Source organism: Ranitomeya imitator, chromosome 7 (genome assembly GCF_032444005.1).
Source record: "Ranitomeya imitator isolate aRanImi1 chromosome 7, aRanImi1.pri, whole genome shotgun sequence".
Classification (NCBI taxonomy): Eukaryota; Metazoa; Chordata; class Amphibia; order Anura; family Dendrobatidae; genus Ranitomeya; species Ranitomeya imitator.
The window spans coordinates 49,904,609-49,928,505 of record NC_091288.1 but is presented as its reverse complement, the minus strand read 5'-3'; the positions used below and the strand labels follow the sequence as shown (position 1 = coordinate 49,928,505).

Below are 23,897 nucleotides of genomic sequence, written 5' to 3'. Positions count from 1 at the left end.
GTTCTGTCATGTGCTGCTGCCATCCTGCGCCCGTTCTGTCATGTGCTGCGGCCATCCTGCGCCCGTTCTGTCATGTGCTGCGGCCATCCTGCGCCCGTTCTGTCATGTGCTGCTGCCATCCTGCGCCCCTGTTCTGTCATGTGCTGCTGCCATCCTGCGCCCGTTCTGTCATGTGCTGCTGCCATCCTGCGCCCGTTCTGTCATGTGCTGCGGCCATCCTGCGCCCGTTCTGTCATGTGCTGCTGCCATCCTGCGCCCGTTCTGTCATGTGCTGCTGCCATCCTGCGCCCGTTCCGTCATGTGCTGCTGCCATCCTGCGCCCGTTCTGTCATGTGCTGCTGCCATCCTGCGCCCGTTCTGTCATGTGCTGCGGCCATCCTGCGCCCGTTCTGTCATGTGCTGCGGCCATCCTGCGCCCATTCTGTCATGTGCTGCGGCCATCCTGCGCCCGTTCTGTCATATGCTGCTGCCATCCTGCGCCACCATTGTATTATATGCCCCCCGCTCCAGTGTGTATGCCCCCGAATGCTGCTGCCATATAAAAAAAAAAAAAAATAATACCATACTCACCTATCGTCCGGCTCCACTGCAGGTATGTCTTCAAGAAAATGGCGCCGGAAAGCGGGGACTGCGCAGGCGCCGATTCCGGCAGCAGGAATCGGCGCCTGCGCAGTCCGCGCTTTCCGGCGCCATTTTCTTGAATACACACCTGCAGTGGAGCCGGAGTGTGTCTTCAAGAAAATGGCGCCGGAAAGCGCGGACTGCGCAGGCGCCGAATCCGGCAGCAGGAATCGGCGCCTGCGCAGTCCGCGCCCTCCGGAGCCGGGAGCAGAGGAGCCGGGAGACGGAGCCGCAAGCAGCGCTGGAACCGGGAAAGGTGAGTATACTTACCCTCCCTCCTGGCGGTCCCTGACTCTCCGGTGGAGATCGCGGTATGCGTTCAGTGCTTACGCATACCGCGATCTCCCGGGAGCGTCGCTCTGTGAGGCCCAGACTGCGCCGGCGCTTGCGCAGTCTATAGAGGCTTCGGACAGAGTGACGCTCCCAGCGTTCTATTATAGATACCACTTAAAACACGCAGTACCATGTCTCTTTCTTTATATCAGACTGTGAGTAATAACCACAAGCCTAAAGCTCCTCGGTGTTTTCAACATTCTAGCTGCAATATTTATCTACAAATGATTCCAAATTTCATGTTTTTTTACTTTATAGTTTTCTGTGTGGTCCTGTGATCACAGCAGCCTCTGCACTGTCTCACACTGTATGTAGGAGTGTATTCACAACAGAGAGGGGAGGAAAAAAAGGGACAATTATAAAAACGGACCTAGAAATCTTCGAGAAGTGCTCGCCATGGCCACTCTAAGGCTACTTTCACACTAGCGTTTTTTTCAATACGTCGCAATGCGTCGTTTAGGGGAAAAAACGCATCCTGCAAAGTTGTCTGCAGGATGCGTTTTTGCCCCATAGACTAACATTGGCGACGCATTGACACACGTCGCAACCGTCGTGCGAAGGTTGCGCCGTGTTGTGGCGGTCCGCCGGGAGCAAAAAACATTACATGACACGTTTTTTTGCTGCCGACGGACCGCTTTTTCCGACCGCGCATGCGCGGCCGGAACGCCGCCCCCACCTCCCCGCACCTCACAATGGGGCAGCGGATGCGCAGGAAAAATGCATCCGCTGCCTCCGTTGTGTGGCGCATTCACTGCTAGCGTCGGAACCTCAGCCCGACGCAGTGCGACGGGCCGAGTCCGACGCTAGTGTGAAAGTAGCCTAACATGGCAGACTGGAATTGATGGTTACTTCTGAATAAAACGAGGCTTGCAGCACAAACAGCTAAGCTTTGTACATGAGGATCTAAGAGCTGTGAACTTATTTGTTACTATATTTTTTTTTATTACCAAGAAAAGTCATTTATCAGTAAAAAATTTTAGGGGTTAAAATGTATTATTCCACTTTGACAATAACACATATCCTTCACATTTATGCACATCTCACCTCAATCCCCTGTGGATAACTATGGACAGGAAAGTGTTAAGCCCATTTCTTTGCCTCTTATGTAGGCAGGTGTAGGAAAAGAAATCCGTTATCCAATCCCTCCCGCAATCTGTGATGGAGTGCTTCAATCTGCAATCTGAAAGTCAAAATAAATCAAGAAATTAAGTGCTAATGTTTTATCAGCTGCAAATAGCCTCCGTGAGCACAAAGGAATCCTGCAGACATTACGGCATATTTGTTCTAGGTTAGAATAATTTATTGCAGAACAGAGACTAAAAGAACAAATATGCCGTACATGGGATACAAAGAAAGAAAATATTCGAAATCAAGCTGAACCATACGTGAAAAAACACAGCTTTAATAGGGTTATTCGGTTTGCAGGGTTTTTTTTTTTTAAGCCATTTGGCATTTTTATTACAAATATTACCCAAACTTTAGAAAATAAATAAATGTATAATAAATGGACTCTGTTCTTCTTTGTACGCCTCCCACCATCAGTTCAATAGAAAGGTAAAACTCAAATTCCAAAAGCAGCAAAAGAAGATTCGGTATGTGCACATCAACTGAAAATCCTGCCAACCAAAAAAATGGGAGGGTGGCGCTGAAGGATATCTATACTTTCAAGTGACTTTTTTCAGAATAAATTGTCCTGTGTGGGGAATAACACTATTTCAGGCCATTATATGATCTCTATCAGGGATGCATTTTTTGCTCTTCATTCCTTAGTAAACAGACAGAAGAAGAAATCAGAGGAAAAAAAAATACTGCAGTTCTGAGCAGTGTAGATGTGAATCCAGCTCCTAGGTGAGGCAAAAGCTATGTTAAAAATAAACATTTTCTGTGTATTCTTCTGCATGTTTTCTAAAATTGCTTTCCCCTCCTCTTTACAGAGTACGATGAGAGGTGTAACTGAAAACTCATTACAATTGGTAGTCCGTCTGGTCTTAAAGAGAATGTGTCACCAGGTTTTCTCAATATAAAGCATGGCCACCCACCTTTAAGGACGCAACCATGAAGCAGGGCAAGAGGACGGCGGTTGTGGGAAAAGAGGAGACACCGGATCAAGACCAGAGACACATCAGACCGGACCACTCAGCATGTGGGTATAATAAAAGGTCTATTTTGTGCTATGCAGAGAGGATTGGTGACGTACATACAGTTAACTAAAATGCTGTAAAAGAACAGCATCAGCATTAGAGAACAGCGGCAGAATGGGGGACATATATTTCAGGAAGGGGCCCAGAGGAAGGAGACCAGAATGGGAGAAATATATAGCAGGATAGTGGGGGGGGGGACATATATATCAGTAAGGATCCCAGGATGGGAGACATGTATACCAGGACTGGGGAGACATGTATACCAGGATAGGGAGACATGTATACCAGGATGGGGAGACATGTATACCAGGATGGGGGAGACATGTATACCAGGATGGGGGAGACATGTATACCAGGATGGGTGGAGACATGTATACCATGATGGGTGGAGACATGTATACCATGATGGGGGGAGACATGTATACCAGGATGGGGACAAGGATCCCAGGATGGGAGACATGTATACCAGGATTGGGGAGACATGTATACCAGGATTGGGGGACATGTATACCAGGATGGGGAGACATGTATACCAGGATGGGGAGACATCTATACCAGGATTGGGGAGACATCTATACCAGGATGGGGGAGACATCTATACCAGGATGGGTGGAGACATGTATACCAGGATTGGGGGACATGTATACCAGGACTGGGGAGACATGTATACCAGGATTGGGGAGACATGTATACCAGGATGGGGGAGACATGTATACCAGGATGGGTGGAGACATGTATACCAGGATTGGGGGACATGTATACCAGGACTGGGGAGACATGTATACCAGGATGGGGGACATGTATACCAGGATAGGGAGACATGTATACCAGGATGGGGAGACATGTATACCAGGATTGGGGAGACATGTATACCAGGATGGGGGAGACATGTATACTAGGATGGGTGGAGAAATGTATACCAGGATTGGGGGGACATGTATACCAGGACTGGGGAGACATGTATACCAGGACTGGGGAGACATGTATACCAGGACTGGGGAGACATGTATACCAGGATTGGGGGACATGTATAGCAGGATTGGGGGACATGTATAGCTGTAAGGGGCCCAGGATAGGGGGATATTACAACATAATGAGGTGAGGGGGAGGGCAACATGTAAGTCTTTGTAGGATTTAGAACGCTACAAGTGCCCAAACATCTGACCAACATGCAGTGGGAGGACAGGTCCAAATTTTGCACCAGGGCCCATCGGACTCTTACACCACTGAAAAAAGGCCTTAAAAGGTGATGGCTGTACTTTATATTGGGAAAACCTTATGCCAAGTTCCCTTTAAGCAAGATAGGTTTGAGGTGTTTTATTTTTAACTGAACAATGAGTTCAGGAGACATGGGAAATGTAAAGAAATGGCTCATGATTGGAGAAAGAAGCAGAATTCCCTCAGAAGATATATTACAACATTTCTCATCATTGCCTGTGCTATTGATTTCTGTAAAGTTTGTTGAAAATGCTTTTACCATTGAAGACCACCCATTAGCCCAGACAAGCAGCACACTCTTCAGACAAGCAAGTTGTGGACGTTAGCGCAGTATTCTGCTGTACGGTTAAAACGACCAGAATTTTTCAGTTTATGTCCATTCTCTCCTTTAGTTTTCGCAGAGTATAACTAAAGTTAAGAACAAGTGTAGACATACCGCTACATGGAAACCATCAACAAGATGAATGTGGGGGTCAAGCTCTTATCATAGATCCAGTACTAAGAGTGAATAATGTTTTTCAGCTAAAAATGGGGTGACTGGCTTAATAACCCCTTAATGAACTGGGTGTCCTGAGAATCACAAGGGTCCCAGGTTCCTCCTCATTCAGGAGGAGCTTCTTGTGTGGATTGGGGGGGGATCAAACATGTGTTATAGCTCCATGCAATCCATCTATCAGGACACTCCACCATTATGTTCTAACAGCTAGATACCCCTCGGCTAGCTGCAACTCAAGACTGTATATAGAAAATTACACAAAGCTTTCAAAGGCTTAACATCTCCTTCTATGGCTCCAAGCAAGAAAATGAATGTTTAATGCGGCGGAAAGTTTGCAGATAAAATCAAGGGGGAAAACTGTAACGGTAATCTTATCACCACCACAACAGCAATACTTTATTCCCCCAAAAAAATAATTAGACAAGTTGTGAAAGAATTTTGCATTAGGCTCAGTCACACCTCTCCCACAGATGACTGCAGATTTGACGTGGAAGGTAGGACTGCATTCTGCGCTATTCATCCTCCCAAAACAAAGGATCAGCAATCATGAGCGAACGTGCCTAACAGACAATCCCTGCATGTGTTGAGGCTGTCGTACATCTGCGGGGACTCAAAAATATTTTTTGAGCACACCGAAGACAATCGGTTAGCACATGAGCATGCTTGGGGGAACACCTTATCGGAGCACGTTCGCGCATCAGTGATGTTTGGATATTTGTTTTCAAGTATTTTTACTGGAATTTTTTGGATGCTTTATTTCTAATCTCCTAAGCAATCAAGAAAACACTTATGTTTGTTCATGTTTGTTCTGCAGCTGAGAATGTGCATTTAAAAAACCCTGCAAAAACACCTAGTGTGAACTTACCCCAATTCATATGAAGCAGGCAACAAGAAAAACAGGGTCTCTTTTTAAGAGTTTTTTTTTTTTTGTTTTTGTTTTTTTGAGTGTCACTAGCCGCACAATTTGGTGAGCTGGAAAAAACAGATATTGTCCTGCTTTTATGACTGTATGGTTCTGTTGGGAGGGGGAATTTAAAGTGAAAAATAAACAAAAAACTCACAGCCTGTTACAGTCCTCTCCTCCCCACGCTCGTAAAGCCTATAGTGACCCCAGTGGTTATATAGGAACTTTTATTCATGTTATCTTCCTTTTTACCAATGAATGACATGACATATGTGCTCTCAGATTCACGGGGAAGGCAGTGAAGCACATGATCTCACTGTTTTTCCCGGTAGCTTTCATTACAATAATAACTTGGCGATGGTCAACTTGACATCATGAAGCTCTGTCTCACTCCCAGTCATTGCTAAAGTGGAGAAATGATGGTTGTCTGCAAGGTCCCTTGTTATTTGAGCAGTCTTTAGTAAAAAAAAAATTTTTTACTACCAGTCTATGAATTAGCTTAAAATACAGTGCAAATAAAATGAAACATACCGTAAGGGTATTTATGTATTCTGTCTGGTCACGCTGTGATTTTACTGTAATGTCACGCTGGGTGAAGGATAAGTGCACAACGAGAAGTGGGAAGGGGAGCCGAAACACTAGAGAAGAGGGGAGTGGAGACCTCTAGGCAGGTCTAAAATCATCCTGTCTGCCCTAAAAGGCCCTATATAGGTACTGCACATATCGCCGAGCAGGAACCTAATCACTGCCTGACCCTAGGGATAGGCCCAACTTAGGGAGGGCACTGGATGATCATTAGTCAGTCCTCACTAAATCTAAAGACAAAGAGGGAAGACGGATGGGGGAAAACCACTTAGCTTAAGAAGACAACCGAGATGTCACACCAGTAAACCTCCAAGGGTCGTCAGCGAAAGACACTAACTGACTGCTAGAGCTTCCAACAAGACTGAGGCAAGTAGGAGCTAACACCAGCACCATGCAGCAGCAAATAAATGTATTTAAACCTTCAGCACAGGTGTGTGATTAGCAGCAGAAGGTGGAGGTAACTATTAGGTCCTAGAGGGAGAAGCATATCGCTCCATAACAGATGCAAAAATCAAGAGGGTGCTTTAGCTAAACGCAAAGACCTTCTACAGCTGGATTTAGGATGACTGTTTGTCACACCTGACACACCTGTGACATGTACACGGCAAATGAATTGCCGGCTTTTCAAAAGGACATGGGAGATCCCATGCCTTTTTTTCCTGAAAGGAATTTATTTATAAAAAATAAAAATATAAATTAAAAAATTAAAAAAAAAAAAAACATGCACAGTAAACTAAATATATATCTCATAAACCAAAAAAAACTGGCCTAATGAAGGCACTTCCAATTAAGCAAATCCTACACAAAACCACGGAAGTAATGCCACAGTAGAAGATTTAAAATGTCATTTTATTACATATATGCGAACATTACAGAAATTAACAAAAAGGAAGGGGGGGAAAAAAAAAAACAACACAAAATAGCCGCAATACCAAAAATATAATGCACTTCAAAGTGCTAAAGGGGATGTTTAGAAAATTAATATCCCATGCTACTCTTACTCACTCCAGCAGTCACAGTGTAAGTTCCAAATATAGATTAAATAAATAATATAAAATCATAATGAATATAAATCATATATCAAAGTGAAACAAAACACTGAGCTGCAGCCTATATCATGACACTATTGCACTATACAAAAAATCCTAATGTATACAAAAATATATATTTTTTGTTATTTTAAGGATACAAAAAAATTTTTAATACATAATTAGTAAAGTGCAAAGTGCTTAGTATAAAAAGGATTTTTTATATTGGAAAAGATTTTCAAATAAATGTCCTTAATACTGAGATAGCAAAGAAAAGTGCCATATGCCAGAAACTATATAGCAGCTAAATAGTAATTGCAAAAAGTGCATAGTGCTATCCAAAGTGCCATGTGCCAAGACACAGTAGCAGCCAAATGATAAGGGCAAAAGTGCACCGTGCAGACAGGAGTTAAAGAGAGCTAAATATAAGAGTAATACATGACCTGTTTGGGCGGCTCAAAAAACCCGCAGAACCCGACGCGCGTTTCGCGTATAGCTTCTTCGTTGGGGAAAGTGAATATCATTTGGCTGCTACTGTGTCTTGGCACATGGCACTTTGGATAGCACTATGCACTTTTTGCAATTACTATTTAGCTGCTATATAGTTTCTGGCATATGGCACTTTTCTTTGCTATCTCAGTATTAAGGACATTTATTTGAAAATCTTTTCCAATATAAAAAATCCTTTTTATACTAAGCACTTTGCACTTTACTAATTATGTATTAGAAATTTTTTTGTATCCTTAAAATAACAAAAAATATATATTTTTGTATACATTAGGATTTTTTGTATAGTGCAATAGTGTCATGATATAGGCTGCAGCTCAGTGTTTTGTTTCACTTTGATATATGATTTATATTCATTATGATTTTATATTATTTATTTAATCTATATTTGGAACTTACACTGTGACTGCTGGAGTGAGTAAGAGTAGCATGGGATATTAATTTTCTAAACATCCCCTTTAGCACTTTGAAGTGCATTATATTTTTGGTATTGCGGCTATTTTGTGTTGTTTTTTTTTTCCCCCCCTTCCTTTTTGTTAATTTCTGTAATGTTCGCATATATGTAATAAAATGACATTTTAAATCTTCTACTGTGGCATTACTTCCGTGGTTTTGTGTAGGATTAAATATATATCTCACTCACACATACAGTACAGACCAAAAGTTTGGACACACCTCATTTAAAGATTTTTCTGTATTTTCATGACTATGAAAATTGTACATTCACACTAAAGGCATCAAAACTATGAATTAACACATGTGGAATTATATACTTAATTTCAGTTATTTCACACTTTTTTGTTATGTCTCATTCTAGGTTCTTCAAAGTAGCCACCTTTTTGCTTTGACTGTTTTGCACACTCTTGGCATTCTCATGATGAGCTTCAACAGGTAGTCACTGGTAATGGTTTTCACTTCACAGGTGTGCCCTGTCAGGTTTAATAAGTGGGATTTCTTGCCTTATAAATGGGTTTGGGACCATCAGTTGTATTGTGCAGAAGTCTGGTGGATACACAGCTGATAGTCCTACTGAATAGACTGTTAGAATTTGTATTATGGCAAGAAAAAAGCAGCTAAGTAAAGAAAAACGAGTGACCATTACTTTAAGAAATGAAGGTCAGTCAGTCCAAAAAATTGGGAAAACTTTGAAAGTGTCCCCAAGTGCAGTGGCAAAAACCATCAAGCGCTACTAAGAAACTGGCTCACATGAGGACCGCCCCAGGAAAGGAAGACCAAGAGTCACCTCTGCTTCTGAGGATAAGTTTATCCAAGTCACTAGCCTCAGAAATCGCAGGTTAGCAGCAGCTTAGATTAGAGACCAGGTCAATGCCACACAGAGTTCTAGCAGCAGACACATCTCTACAACAACTGTTAGGGCTTGTTTTCACTTGCGAGGAACACGTCCATGTCTCGCATGTGGAAACGAAGCTCTGGCGCCGGCACTTGGGAGCGAAGCGTGTGGCCGCATAGGAACACATGGAGCCGCACGCTCCGCTCCGGAGTGCCGGCACCAGAGCTTCGTTTCCACATGCGAGACACGGACATGTTCCTCGCAAGTGAAAACAAGCCCTTAAGAGGAGACTTTGTGCAGCAGGCCTTCATGGTAAAATAGCTGCTGGGAAACCACTGCTAAGGACAGGCAACAAGCAGAAGAGACTTGCTTGGGCTAAAGAACACAAGGAATGGACATTAGACCAGTGGAAATCTGTGCTTTGGTCTGATGAGTCCAAATTTGAGATCTTTGGTTCCAACCACCGTGTCTGTGCGACGCAGAAAAGGTGAACGGATGGACTCTACATGCCTGGTTCCCACCGTGAAGCATGGAGGAGGTGGTGTGATGGTGTGGGGGTGCTTTGCTGGTGACACTGTTGGGGATTTATTCAAAATTGAAGGCATACTGAACCAGCATGGCTTCCACAGCATCTTGCAGCGGCATGCTATTCCATCCGCTTTGCGTTTAGTTCGACCAACATTTATTTTTCGACAGGACAATGACCCCAAACACACCTCCAGGCTGTGTAAGGGCTATTTGACCAAGAAGGAGAGTGATGGGGTGCTACGCCAGATGACTTGGCCTCCACAGTTACCAGACCTGAACCCAATCGAGATGGTTTGGGGTGAGCTGGACCACAGAGTGAAGGCAAAAGGGTCAACAAGTGCTAAACATCTCTGGGAACTCCTTCAAGATTGTTGGAAGACCATTCCCGGTGACTACCTCTTGAAGCTCATCAAGAGAATGCCAAGAGTGTGCAAAGCAGTCATCAAAGCAAAAGGTGACTACTTTGAAGAACCTAGAATATAAAACATAATTTCAGTTGTTTCACACTTTTTGTTAAGTATATAATTCCACGTGTTAATTTATAGTTTTGATGGCTTCAGTGTGAATGTACAATTTTCATAGTCATGAAAACACAGAAAAATCTTTAAATGAGGAGTTGTGTCCAAACATTTGGTCTGTACTGTATATATACACACACAACCCCTGGCAAAAATTATGGAATCACCGGCCTTGGAGGATGTTCATTCAGTTGTTTAATTTTGTAGAAAAAAGCATATCACAGACATGGCACAAAACTTAAGTAATTTCAAAATGGCAACTTCATGGCTTTAAGAAACACTAAAAGAAATCAAGAACAAAAAAAAATGTGGGAGTCAGTAATGGTTACTTTTTTTTTTTTTTTTAACAAAACACAGGGGAAAAATTATGGGATAACTCAATTCTGAGGAAAAAATTATGGAATCATGAAAAGCAAACAAACAAAAAAAAAAAAAACACTCCAACATATCACTAGTATTTTGTTGTACGACCCTGGCTTTTATAACAGCTTCAGGCATGGACTTAATGAGTGTCAAACAGTACTCTTCATCAATCTGGCTCCAACTTTCTGATTGCTGTTGCCAGATCAGCTTTGCAGGTTGGAGCCTTGTCATGGACCATTTTCTTCAACTTCCACCAAAGATTTTCAATTGGATAGAGATCCGGACTATTTGCAGGCCATGACATTGACCTTATGTGTCTATTTTCAAGGAATGTTTGCACAGTTTTTGCTCTATTGCAGGATGCATTATCATCTTGGAAAATGATTTCATCATCCCCAAACATCCTTTGAATTGATGGGATAAGAAAAGTGTCCAAAATATCAACATAAACTTGTGCATTTATTGAAGATGTAATGACAGCCATCTCCCCAGTGCCTTTACCTGACATGCAGCCCCATATCATCAGTGATTGTGGAAATTTGCATGTTCTCTTCAGGCAGTCATCTTTATAAATCTTATTGGAATGGCACCAAACAAAAGTTCCAACATCACTTTGCCCAATGCAGATTCGTGATTCATCACTGATTATGACTTTCATCCAGTCATCCACAGTCCACGATTGCTTTTCCTTAGCCCATTGTAACCTTGCTTTTTTCTGTTTAGGTGTTAATGATGGCTTTCGTTTAACTTTTCTGTATGTAAATCCCATTTCCTTTAGGCGGTTTCTTACAGTTCGGTCACAGACATTGTCTCCAGTTTCCACCCATTCGTTCCGCATTTGCTTTGTTGTGCATTTCCTGTTTGGGAGACATATTGCTTTAAGTTTCCGGTGTTCACGCTTTGATGTCTTCTTTGGTCTACCAGTATGTTTGCCTTTAACAACCTGCCCATGTTGTTTGTATTTGATCCAGATTTTAGACACAGCTGACTGTGAACAACCAACATCTTTTGCAACATTGCGTGATGATTTACCCTCTTTTAAGAGTTTGAAAATCCTCTCCTTTGTTTCAATTGACATCTCTCGTGTTGGAGCCATAATTCATGTCGGTCCACTTGGTGCAACAGCTCTCCAAGGTGTGATCACTCCTTTTTAGATGCAGACTAACCAGCAGATCTAATTTGATGCAAGTGTTATTTTTGAGTATGAAAATTTACAGGGCGATTCCATGATTTTTTCCTCAGAATTGAGTGATTCCATAATTTTTCCCCTATGCTTGGTTAACAAAAGTAACCATTACTGACTACCACATTTATTGTTCTTGATTTCTTTTAGTGTTTATTAAAGCCAGAAAGTTGCCATTTGAAATTACTTTAGTTTGGTGCCATATCTGTGATCTGCTTTTTTTCTTCAAAATTAAACAACTGAATGAACATCCTCCAAGGCCGGTGATTCTATAATTTTTGCCAGGGGTTGTAGATACAGTATATACAAATATATCTTGAAGAATATTTCCATTGAAAACGATGTGTAAATGACAGAGAATTGCTCTGTGTAAGGGTATGTGCACACATTGCGGATTTATCTGTAGATCCGCTGCAGATTGGCCGCTGCAGATTGGCAGCAGTTTTCCATCAGGTTTACAGTACCATGTAAACCTATGGTAAACCAAATCCGCAGTGCCCATGGTGGGGAAAATACAGCGCGGAAACGCTGCATTGTATTTTCCGCAGCATGTCAATTCTTTGTGCGGATTCCGAAGAGTTTTACACCTGTTCCTGTAAAACGCAGGTGAAATCCGCATTAAAAAAAATGCGGTAAATCCGCGGGTAATCCGCAAGTAAAATACAGTGCTTTTTACCTGCGGATTTTTCAAAAACTGTGCGGAAAAATCCGCACAAGAAACCGCAACGTGTGCACATAGCCTAAAAGCTCATGTTAAAATTGCATGACACTCGTCCCAGTTTTCAGGACCGAAATCGGAACCTTTTTTCATGGTGATGGGCAAGACCCTTGTTTGGACCAGCTCTGCAACGATGTTGCTCAGCCAAAATTTCAATATTCAGAAGCACACCACACTCTGGCAATCAGAAAGACGGAGGAGTCAGGGGAGCTGTGTGCTTCTGATGGATGATTGTGAGACAATTATTTTTAAGATTTCATATTCTGAATTAAATTGAAGTTATTTAGTTTGATTATAGTGATTGTTTTACACTAGTTTATTTTTATTTGTTTTTTATGGGCAGTTTATTGTGTTGCATGTAGTTTCCTGAAATATTAATTTGATGTCAGGGCAAGGGATAACATGGAGGTATACATGCCAATAAAACAAATGTTCTACAAGGGTCACATGGATGAAATATTCATTTTTTTTAGTGAACATGTCATTTGTGCTCATATAGACGCCGCACATGAAAATGTAATTTCTGTTTACCATAAGCCTTATGCCTGAGTAATCGCATTAGGTTCCAGTAAATTAATAGACTATATATTGGTGTATGACCTGCTGGAATTGTAAGCGTGAGAGATGCCGCTGGGAATTCAATGACCATATAAAGGAAAAACACGGTAGCAGGACTTATATTGTGTCATGTTATACATACCTTAGTTGCTGCAGAACCTCTTCTTGAAGAGCGAGACAGACATATGTCTCTGCCATATATACCATCACCCAACTTTTCTGATCTCCCTCACCGTGCTATTCCTTCCTGTTTGGCTTTATCTTTCCATTTGGATCTATTTCCCCTTGCATTTTCCCTTCTGACTTCCAATTACCGTATATACTCGAGTATAAGCCGAGATTTTCAGCCCAAATTTTTGGGCTGAAAGTGCCCCTCTCGGCTTATACTCGAGTCACGGTAGCGGTGGGGTTGGCGGGTGAGGGGGAGAGGGCGCTGAGGCATACTTACCTAGTCCCAGCGATCCTAGCGCTGTCCCTGCCGTCCCACGGGCTTCTGTGCTGCAGCTTCTTCCCCTCTTCAGCGGTCACGTGGGACCGCTCATTAGAGAAATGAATAGGCGGCTCCACCTCCCATAGGGGCGGAGCCGCCTATTCATTTCTCTAATCAGCGGTGCCGGTGACCGCTGATAGAGAAAGAATCTGCGGCACCGAAGACCAGCTGTGACAGGCAGAGGGAGCGTCAGGATCGCCAGGACTAGGTAAGTATGTAATATTCACCTGTACGCGTTCCAGCTGCCAGGCGTCGCTTCATCTTCCCTGCGTCGCTGCGCTCTGAATGTTCAGGTCAGAGGGCGCGATGACGAATATAGTGTGCGCGGCGCCCTCTGCCTGATCAGTCAGAGCGGGGAGACGCCGTGTCCGGACACAGAGGAGCTGCAATCAGCGAGGTGAGTATGGCTTTTTTTTTTTTTTTATTGCAGCAGCAGCAGCGGCCATGGCACAGATTTATGTGGAGCATCTATGGGGAGATATGAATGCTGCAGAGCACTATATGGGGCACAGCCAAGGGGGAATATGAACAGTGCAGAGCACTATATGGGGCACAGCCAAGGGGGAATATGAACAGTGCAGAGCACTGTATGGGGCACAGCCAAGGGGGAATATGGACAGTGCAGAGCACTATATGGGGCACAGCCAAGGGGGAATATGAACAGTGCAGAGCACTATATGGGGCACAGCCAAGGGGGAATATGAACAGTGCAGAGCACTGTATGGGGCACAGCCAAGGGGGAATATGGACAGTGCAGAGCACTATATGGGGCACAGCCAAGGGGGAATATGAACAGTGCAGAGCACTGTATGGGGCACAGCCAAGGGGGAATATGAACAGTGCAGAGCACTATATGGGGCACAGCCAAGGGGGAATATGAACAGTGCAGAGCACTATATGGGGCACAGCCAAGGGGGAATATGAACAGTGCAGAGCACTATATGGGGCACAGCCAAGGGGGTATATGAACAGTGCAGAGCACTATATGGGGCACAGCCAAGGGGGAATATGAACAGTGCAGAGCACTATATGGGGCACAGCCAAGGGGGAATATGAACAGTGCAGAGCACTATATGGGGCACAGCCAAGGGGGAATATGAACAGTGCAGAGCACTATATGGGGCACAGCCAAGGGGGAATATGAACAGTGCAGAGCACTATATGGGGCACAGCCAAGGGGGAATATGAACAGTGCAGAGCACTATATGGGGCACAGCCAAGGGGGAATATGAACAGTGCAGAGTACTGTATGGGGCACAGCCAAGGGGGAATATGAACAGTGCAGAGCACTGTATGGGGCACAGCCAAGGGGGAATATGAACAGTGCAGAGCACTATATGGGGCACAGCCAAGGGGGAATATGGACAGTGCAGAGCACTATATGGGGCACAGCCAAGGGGGAATATGAACAGTGCAGAGCACTATATGGGGCACAGCCAAGGGGGAATATGAACAGTGCAGAGCACTATATGGGGCACAGCCAAGGGGGTATATGAACAGTGCAGAGCACTATATGGGGCACAGCCAAGGGGGAATATGAACAGTGCAGAGCACTGTATGGGGCACAGCCAAGGGGGAATATGAACAGTGCAGAGCACTATATGGGGCACAGCTATGGGGAGATATGAACGCTGCAGAGCACTATATGGGGCACAGCCAAGGGGGAATATGAACAGTGCAGAGTACTATATGGGGCACAGCCAAGGGGGAATATGAACAGTGCAGAGTACTGTATGGGGCACAGCCAAGGGGGAATATGGACAGTGCAGAGCACTATATGGGGCACAGCCAAGGGGGAATATGAACAGTGCAGAGCACTGTATGGGGCACAGCCAAGGGGGAATATGAACAGTGCAGAGCACTATATGGGGCACAGCCAAGGGGGAATATGAACAGTGCAGAGTACTGTATGGGGCACAGCCAAGGGGGAATATGGACAGTGCAGAGCACTATATGGGGCACAGCTATGGGGAGATATGAACGCTGCAGAGCACTATATGGGGCACAGCCGAGGGGGAATATGGACAGTGCAGAGTACTGTATGGGGCACAGCCAAGGGGGAATATGGACAGTGCAGAGCACTATATGGGGCACAGCCAAGGGGGAATATGAACAGTGCAGAGCACTGTATGGGGCACAGCCAAGGGGGAATATGAACAGTGCAGAGCACTATATGGGGCACAGCCAAGGGGGAATATGAACAGTGCAGAGCACTATATGGGGCACAGCCAAGGGGGAATATGAACAGTGCAGAGCACTGTATGGGGCACAGCCAAGGGGGAATATGAACAGTGCAGAGCACTATATGGGGCACAGCCAAGGGGGAATATGAACAGTGCAGAGCACTATATGGGGCACAGCCAAGGGGGAATATGGACAGTGCAGAGCACTGTATGGGGCACAGCCGAGGGGAAATATGGACAGTGCAGAGCACTGTATGGGGCACAGCCAAGGGGGAATATGAACAGTGCAGAGCACTATATGGCACAGCTATGGGGCAATATGAACAGTGCAGAGCACTATATGGCACAGTTATGGAGCAATATGAACAGTGCAGAGCACTAAATGGCACAGCTATGGGGAAATAATTATCTATTTTTGTTTTTGAAATTCTCCGGTAAATGCTGCATTTCCACCCTAGGCTTATACTCGAGTCAATAGGTTTTCCCAGTTTTTTGTGGCAAAATTAGGGGGGTCGGCTTATACTCGGGTCGGCTTATACTTGAGTATATACGGTAATCCCCTCCTGTGTCTGTGACCAGTCTCCCTGCTGCCCCTCCCTCATGATCACACCTGGCCTATTTCATGAGCACTTAGGCTGTTATGAATTCAGAGACACAGGTCTGTCTGGCCCTTGTTCTGTCTCTAGAAGGATGTCTCTAAAAAGATAACAGCAAATATTATAGCAGAAATATGCCAGAAATGAGCCAGAAGTGAACAGAAGGTAAGACTAACCACTGTTAATAAATGTAGTAAATTTCATTCCATTTCCGCCACACTTATTCTTATCATGCTGACATACGCTCTAACAGTTTTGGCTCCCTTACTCCTCACTCTCCTTCGCTATCCTCAAACCCCAGCACCCCCTAACCAAGTAATAATCTCTCCTTCCCTCCTGCCTCCCCACCTGACCTCCTCTGCTGACTTGCTCCTCAACCTCAGATCTCTCCTGATAAAACACAAAACAAGCCGGCCACTCTCCATCTCCCACCTGCTCTGTCTCTCTCTGCTTCTCCTCACTGCTGGAGACATATCTCCGAAACCCTGGACCCCCACAGCTCATACCTCCTATTACTACCCCCTCCCATCGCTACCAACCCAATATAAACACCCGAAATAATTGCCCACCTCAAATCCATGCCCATGACACGCACCCCCCTGCACCCTCTCTGTGGATCAATATGGAATGCCCGCTCAATCTGCAATAAACTCCACGTGATTCACAACCTTTTTACCTCTCGTAATCTTTTCTTTCAGGGCGTCACCGAAACATGGCTGACACCCTCTGACACAGCCTCCCCTTCTGCACTATGTTACGGTGGCCTCCACTTCACCCACACTCCTCGCCCTAGCAACAAACACTGTGGAGTGGGCCTTCTTCTTTCTTCCAACTGTACCTTTAACCCAATCCCACCTCTACCCTTTCTTATCCTCCCCTCTTTTGAAGTCCACTCTGTCCGCATCTACTCCCCCTACAACCTCCAAATGGCCATCATATACCAACCTCCGGGCCCAACCGTTGCCTTTATTGACCAATTCTCCACCTGGCTCCTTCACTTTCTGTCTGCTGACATTCCCACCATCATCATGGGTGACTTCAACATCCCCATTGACACCCACCAGTCAGCAGCCTCCAAACTCCTGTCCCTTACTTCATCCTTTGGACTTACTCAGTGGTCCTCCTCAGCCACCCACACAGACGGACACACATTAGACCTGGTCTTCACCCATTTATGCTGCCCATCTAACTTCACAACCTTCACTCTCCCACTATCTGACCACCATCTACTCACTTTCTCATCCCTTTCCTCCTCACCTGTCACCCATGTCCAGCACCATGCGCACCCACACAGGAACCTCGCACACCTAGACACCAACACACTCTCTGACTCTATCCTACCACTGTCCTCTATATCCTCACTCCCCGACACAGACACTGCCACTGCTTTCTACAATGACACTCTTGCATCAGCTATTGACAGTCGCCCGTCATGCATAGCAGAGTGCGACGAACCAATAGACAACCCTGGAACAATAACATCACTAAAAAGCTTCGGCAAGTATCCAGAATTGCAGAACGGAATTGAAGAAAACGCATACACAAGATGATTTCACTGCACTCAAACAAGCAACACTGGCATTCAAATCAGCTCTCACCTCTGCTAAACAGGCCTACTTTACAACCCTCGTATCTTCCTTATCCCACAACCCCAAACAGTTGTTCAACACTTTTAACTCCCTCCTCCGCCCACCACTGCCTCCTCCGAGTTCCCTAATCGTTGCCGAGGACTTTGCCACGCACTTCAAAAATAAGATAGACCAAACAAGGCAAGTCTTTGTTGTCCAACCACCCCAACCCCTTTGTATGAGAGACCAATGCCCAAACCCCATAACCTCTCTCCAAAATCACTGAAGGGGACCTTGCTCATCTTCTCGCCAAATCATACCTCACCACTTGTGCACTTGACCCCATCTCATCCCACCTCCTCCCCAACCTCACCACCACACTAATCCCATCCCTAACCCATCTCTTCAACCTTTCACTAACTTCTGGTACCTTCCCCTCTGCCTTCAAACATGCCACAATCACACCTATTCTCAAAAAGCCATCCCTTGACCCAAGCGTTATGTCCAGCTATCGCCCCATATCTTTACTCCCATTTGCTTCCAAACTCCTTGAGCAGCACGTCCATGCTGAACTTTCCTCTCACTTTGCATCTAACTCTCTCTTCGACAACCTGCAATCAGGCTTCCGTCCCCACCATTCCACTGAGACTGCCCTGACCAAAATAACTAACGACTTACTTACAGCCAAAGCTAACAGACAATTCTCTATACTCTTCCTCCTAGACCTGTCCTCTGCCTTCGACACAGTTGACCACTGCCTCCTACTACAGATCCTCTCTTCCTTTGGGGTCAAAGACCTTGCCCTATCTTGGATCTCCTCATACCTTGCCAACCGCACATTTAGCGTTTCCTACTCTCATACTACCTCTTCATCTCGCCCCCTCTCTGTTGGAGTCCTGCAAGGCTCTGTCCTAGGACCCTTACTCTTCTCAATCTATACACTCGGCCTTGGATAACTCATAAGGTCATATGGCTTCCAGTACCATCTATATGCCGATGACACTCAGATCTACCTCTCTGGCCCAGATGTCACCTCTCTGCTCTCCAGAATCCCAGAGTGTCCATCAGCCATATTCTCCTTCTCCTCTCGCTTCCTCAAGTTCAATGTGGACAAATCTGAACTCATTAGCTTTCCTCCATCACGCATATCTTCTCTACCTGATCTATCTATCAAAATAAATGAAATCACACTTTCCCCTGTCCCCAAAATCCGCTGCCTCGGAGTAACCCTTGACTCTGCCCTGTCCTTCAAACCGCACATCCAAGTTCTCGCCACCTCCTGTCGCCTCCAGCACAAAAATATTTCCAGAATCCGTCCTTTCCTCAACCCACACTCTACCAAAATGCTCGTGCATACCCTAATCATCTCCCGCCTCGACTACTGCAACATACTCCTCTGTGGCCTACCTTCTAACACTCTCACCCCCCTCCAGTACATCCTTAACTCTGCTGCCCGACTAAATCTCTCTCCTCGCTACACTCCTGCTTCACCTCCTTGCAAATCCCTTCACTGGCTCCCAATTTCCCAGCGTATCCAGTTTAAATTACTAACACTGACCTACAAAGCCATCCATAACCTTTCTCCTCCGTATATTTCCACACTAATCTCTCAATATCTTCCCTCACATAATCTCCGGTCCTCCCAAGACCTCCTCCTCTCCTCCACACTTATTCGCTCCTCACTCAATCGCCTCCAAGACTTCTCCCGAATATCACCCATCCTCTGGAATTCAGTGCCCCAACGCAAGCTTACAGCCTGTAAAGACCACACGGCCAGCTCAACACCATTGGAGCTACTGCAACCCTCGACCTACTGTCTCCTTCCCCATAATCCTGTAGAATGTAAGCCCGCAAGGGCAGGGTCCTCTTCCCTCTGTACCAGTCTGTCATTGTTAGTTTTGTTTGCTGTAAGTGATATTTGTATTTTGATGTAACCCCTTCTCATGTACAGCACCATGGAATTAATGGTGCTATATAAATAAATAATAATAATATACAGTACAGACCAAACATTTGGACACACGTTCTCATTTAAAATTTTTCTGTATTTTCAGGACTATGAAAACTGTACATTCACATTGAAGGCAACAAAACTATGAATTAACACATGTGGAATTATATACTTAACAAAAAAAAGTGTGAAACAACTAAAAATGTCTTATATTCTAGGTTCTTCAAAGTAGCCACCTTTTGCTTTGATGACTGCTTTGCAGACTCTTGGCATTCTCTTGATGAGCTTCAAGAGGTAGTCACCAGAAATTGTCTTCCAACAATCTTGAAGGAGTTCCCAGAGATGCTTAGCACTTTTTGGCCCTTTTGACTTCACTCTGCGGTCCAGCTCACCCCAAACCATCTCGATTGGGTTCAGGTCTGGTGACCAAGGAACAGTGCTCTGCAGAATCCAGGCTTGAATGGAGTGAGGGTGCGCATTCTTCAACTTTGCTCTATTAATCTATGAAACAGCCAGAGACAGACCAGAGTAGCGAGCAGCTATTTCCATAAGTCCCTAAGATAATCATACAGACCAGTCATGTGAATTGAGGTCACCAAGTCTCCTATGTGAATGTGTGATGAGGCAACCAGTCTATTCACCGTCTATGGGACTGACAGAGCTCGGATAACCTTTTTAACTCAGGTCATGGGGAACAGTCATGCCTACCCTTGTGTCTTAAGGTGCCTCACAATGTTATCACAGTATTATACATGGTGCACGATCGGTGTATGCCATTACAGATTTTGCATAGGGAATGAGGAGTTGTCCAATTCCTAAAATCCTATCTGAAATTTCCCGGTTATTAAAAAATAATATCATTTACTGCTATTAGAAATTCCCTAGATATCCTTGCTTCATTTTTTTCATCTTCCAATGACATTTTGATTGCAGCTCCCAGCATATGCATAGGTGACTCCCAAATGAAATGTCATCAATGACAACCGCTTCAGGGGCTGTTCCTGCTGTGTCCTTCACCCACCCGTCCTCCTAGTATGGGAATCCTCAAAATGCAAATGCATTGCATCCCCACAGCAAACAGTGATTTTCTTTGTCGAGCATACCAGGATGGGTGTAGAGGCCATTGCTGCATCAATAAAAAGCTCTGTTTGCCCTGGGCATGCACTGCGCCTCTGATGGTAGAAATGTTATCGAAAGCTGAAAAAACAAACAAACAAGAAACCAAGAAATCTATGGAACAGTAGGGGATTTTAAAGGACCGCTCCAGCAGATTTTTTTTAATTGCCCCCTCCGATAACCATTATTAAAGGTCTTTACAGCGTGTGCACAACAGTCGCTGTCCTCTGCCGTTTCCAGTGCTGCTCCGGTTTCTGCATCACATATCAGTAATTGTGACCATCCAGCTCACACTGCGTCTTCTGTATGGACCGGAAGTTACATTCCCAAGGTCAATCTATAAGACTCATAACAGAAGATCTCATAGACCTACATTAAGGAACTAACAGGTCTGCTGAGCTGAAGTCAAATGATGCAGGAGAGTAATGGAGCAGCGCTGGAAACGGGAGGAGACAGCAACAGGTGAGTATAACGCATATACTGTAACATATTGATGACTAACAGAATAAACAGTAAAAACAGCAAAAAAAGTGTTGCTGCTGTTGTAGTGGGAAAAAAAAATCATCAGGAACAGAAGAATGTGAAACCCATTTATTTTTGTGATTTTCTCAAGTTCAAACCAAAATATCTTGGTCTCCTCTCCTGAGAATTGTAATTAGAATTAGTAAAATTTAATTAAATTAGTGATGTGTTAAAGTAAACAATTGCCTGAGCAATGTGTGAAATTAAACAGTGTCCACCCTGGAAAATTCAGTGCCAATGTCTTAAGGTACTGTCACACTAGACGATATCGCTAGCGATCCGTGACGTTGCAGCGTCCTCGCTAGCGATATCGTCCAGTGTGACAGGCAGCAGCGATCAGGCCCCTGCTGGGAGATCGCTGGTCGGGGAAGAAAGTCCAGAACTTTATTTCGTCGCTGGACTCCCCGTAGACATCGCTGAATCGGCGTGTGTGACACCGATTCAGCGATGTCTTCACTGGTAACCAGGGTAAACATCGGGTTACTAAGCGCAGGGCCGCGCTTAGTAACCCGATGTTTACCCTGGTTACCAGCGTAAAAAAACAAACAGTACATACTTACATTCAGCTGTCTGTCCCTTGCCGTCTGGTTCCTGCACTGACTGCTGGCCGTAAAGTGAAAGCAGAGCACAGCCACAGCGGTGAGTCACCGCTGTGTGACTCACCGCTGTGCTGTGCTTTCACTTTCACTTTACGGCCAGCAGTCAGTGCAGGAACAGACAGCTGAATGTAAGTATGTACTGTTTGTTTTTTTACGCTGGTAACCAGGGTAAACATCGGGTTACTAAGCGCGGCCCTGCGCTTAGTTACCCGATGTTTACCCTGGTTACCGGGGACCTCGGGATCGTTGGTCGCTGGAGAGCTGTCTGTGTGACAGCTCTCCAGCGACCAAACAGCGACGCTGCAGCGATCCGGATCGTTGTCGGTATCGCTGCAGCGTCGCTAAGTGTGACGGTACCTTTAGGCCTGGTTCACACTTGCGAGAAGCTCAGCTGCACAGAAATACATGCAGCAGCACACTCTGGTCCCGAGTGCCTACAGCAGTGACGGGTTTTGAGACGTGAGACTTGTGCGAGTTTCTTGCAAGTGTGACCCCGGCCTTAGGTAAACTATTCCCAATGGATTCCATTCCCCCCCCCCGCACCCCTGCTCTTGTTACCTTTGTAATTCTGTATTTTTTCATGAACTTTTTTTGTTCAGAATAGTCACTATTTTTTCAAAGATAAAATTCGGTCTCCACTAATTTAATCAAACTGCCCTTAAAAAAAAAATGTTTCATAGTTTCACATATGTGTTGCTTTGGTGCCCTAACACTTTGTATTATTCGTGCTTGCATGGTGGAAGCAAAGCTGAACTTTGCAATCATGAGAAACACCGCAAAAATGCAGCAAGACAAGCCGCAAATTTTTTTATTTTTTTTTTTACTAAAGCTATTAAAATCTAAACATGGCTAAAAAAAAAAAAAACAGAGATCCAGACAAGGGATATATAATAAAAAGATATATCTTTATTGAATAGTATATAAAAAATAACAGAAAGACAAAAAAAAAAAATGGCACAATTCAATTGTGCACGTTCCGAGATACACAGAATCAAAATTTATAAAAAGGAAATCTATATATCTATATGTATAGTAGTGGGGCTAAAGGATGTATAGTCGAGGGGAGGTAGGTGTCACATAGGTGGCTTGTCGCTGTAATGTACCCCGGAGTGTTTTCTTTGATGCACATAAAGCAATGAGAGGGTCTGACTACCCATATACCTCACCCCTGGGCAAGAGGCATAACCATGCCTATCTATATGTGTTTCAGGACCTGTGGTGATGTCATAACCACATGTCTAATCATGTGATGGGTTCCTGGGTGTGGTTAGATCTATAAAAGAAAGGCTAATGCTTAACACAGGAGGTGTGTGTGTCTGGAGGTGAAAGCCTCCAGAGTGTGTTAAGGCTCCAGGACTGAGCCTGAAGGACTGGATACTTGTTTTTCTTTTCCTGAGCTAAAGGCTATTTGTTTTCTACTATTTACTATGTGGTTTATGGAGCAATAAACCCTGTGAACTTTTAATGGAATGAGCCTCCTGAGTGTCAGCCGTCGCACCTGAGCAAGTACAACCCCTACAATTGGTGGAGATTGCAGGCAACGTTCCCAGCGGAGACGTAAGTCTGTTATTGAATGTCCTGGGTCAAGTCTGTTGCAAGCCAGCAAGCATTGCCAGGGAAAATGGAGGACCTTCTGAAACACTTGGTCCAGTAGCAGTCACAACAGCAAGAGACCAACAGGCTGTTCCTGCAGCAGATACAACAGTGCCAGCAGGAGCAACGGCAGCAGATTCAGCTTCTGGAAACCGCCATCCAGGGCAGGATGAGCGCCCCAACCCCAGGTCTGGCTGATGACACCCACGTCCGGAAGACGGTAAGACGCGCATTGCAGAAAATGACACCCGGGGATGATGTTGAGGCCTTCCTGACTGTGTTTGAGA

The 23,897-nt window shown here is 44.8% G+C and overlaps 1 protein-coding gene across 2 annotated transcripts in view; it reads right to left on the bottom strand.

The window, feature by feature from the left end:
* Positions 1 to 23,897, bottom strand: part of OSBPL6 (oxysterol binding protein like 6) — a 259,204-nt gene that overhangs the window by 204,959 nt on the left and 30,348 nt on the right. For both annotated transcript variants that reach the window (XM_069733209.1, XM_069733211.1), the window contains exon 2: positions 1,999 to 2,134. The gene's annotated coding sequence lies outside the window, so the exon portion shown is untranslated. The remainder of the gene's footprint in view (positions 1 to 1,998; positions 2,135 to 23,897) is intronic.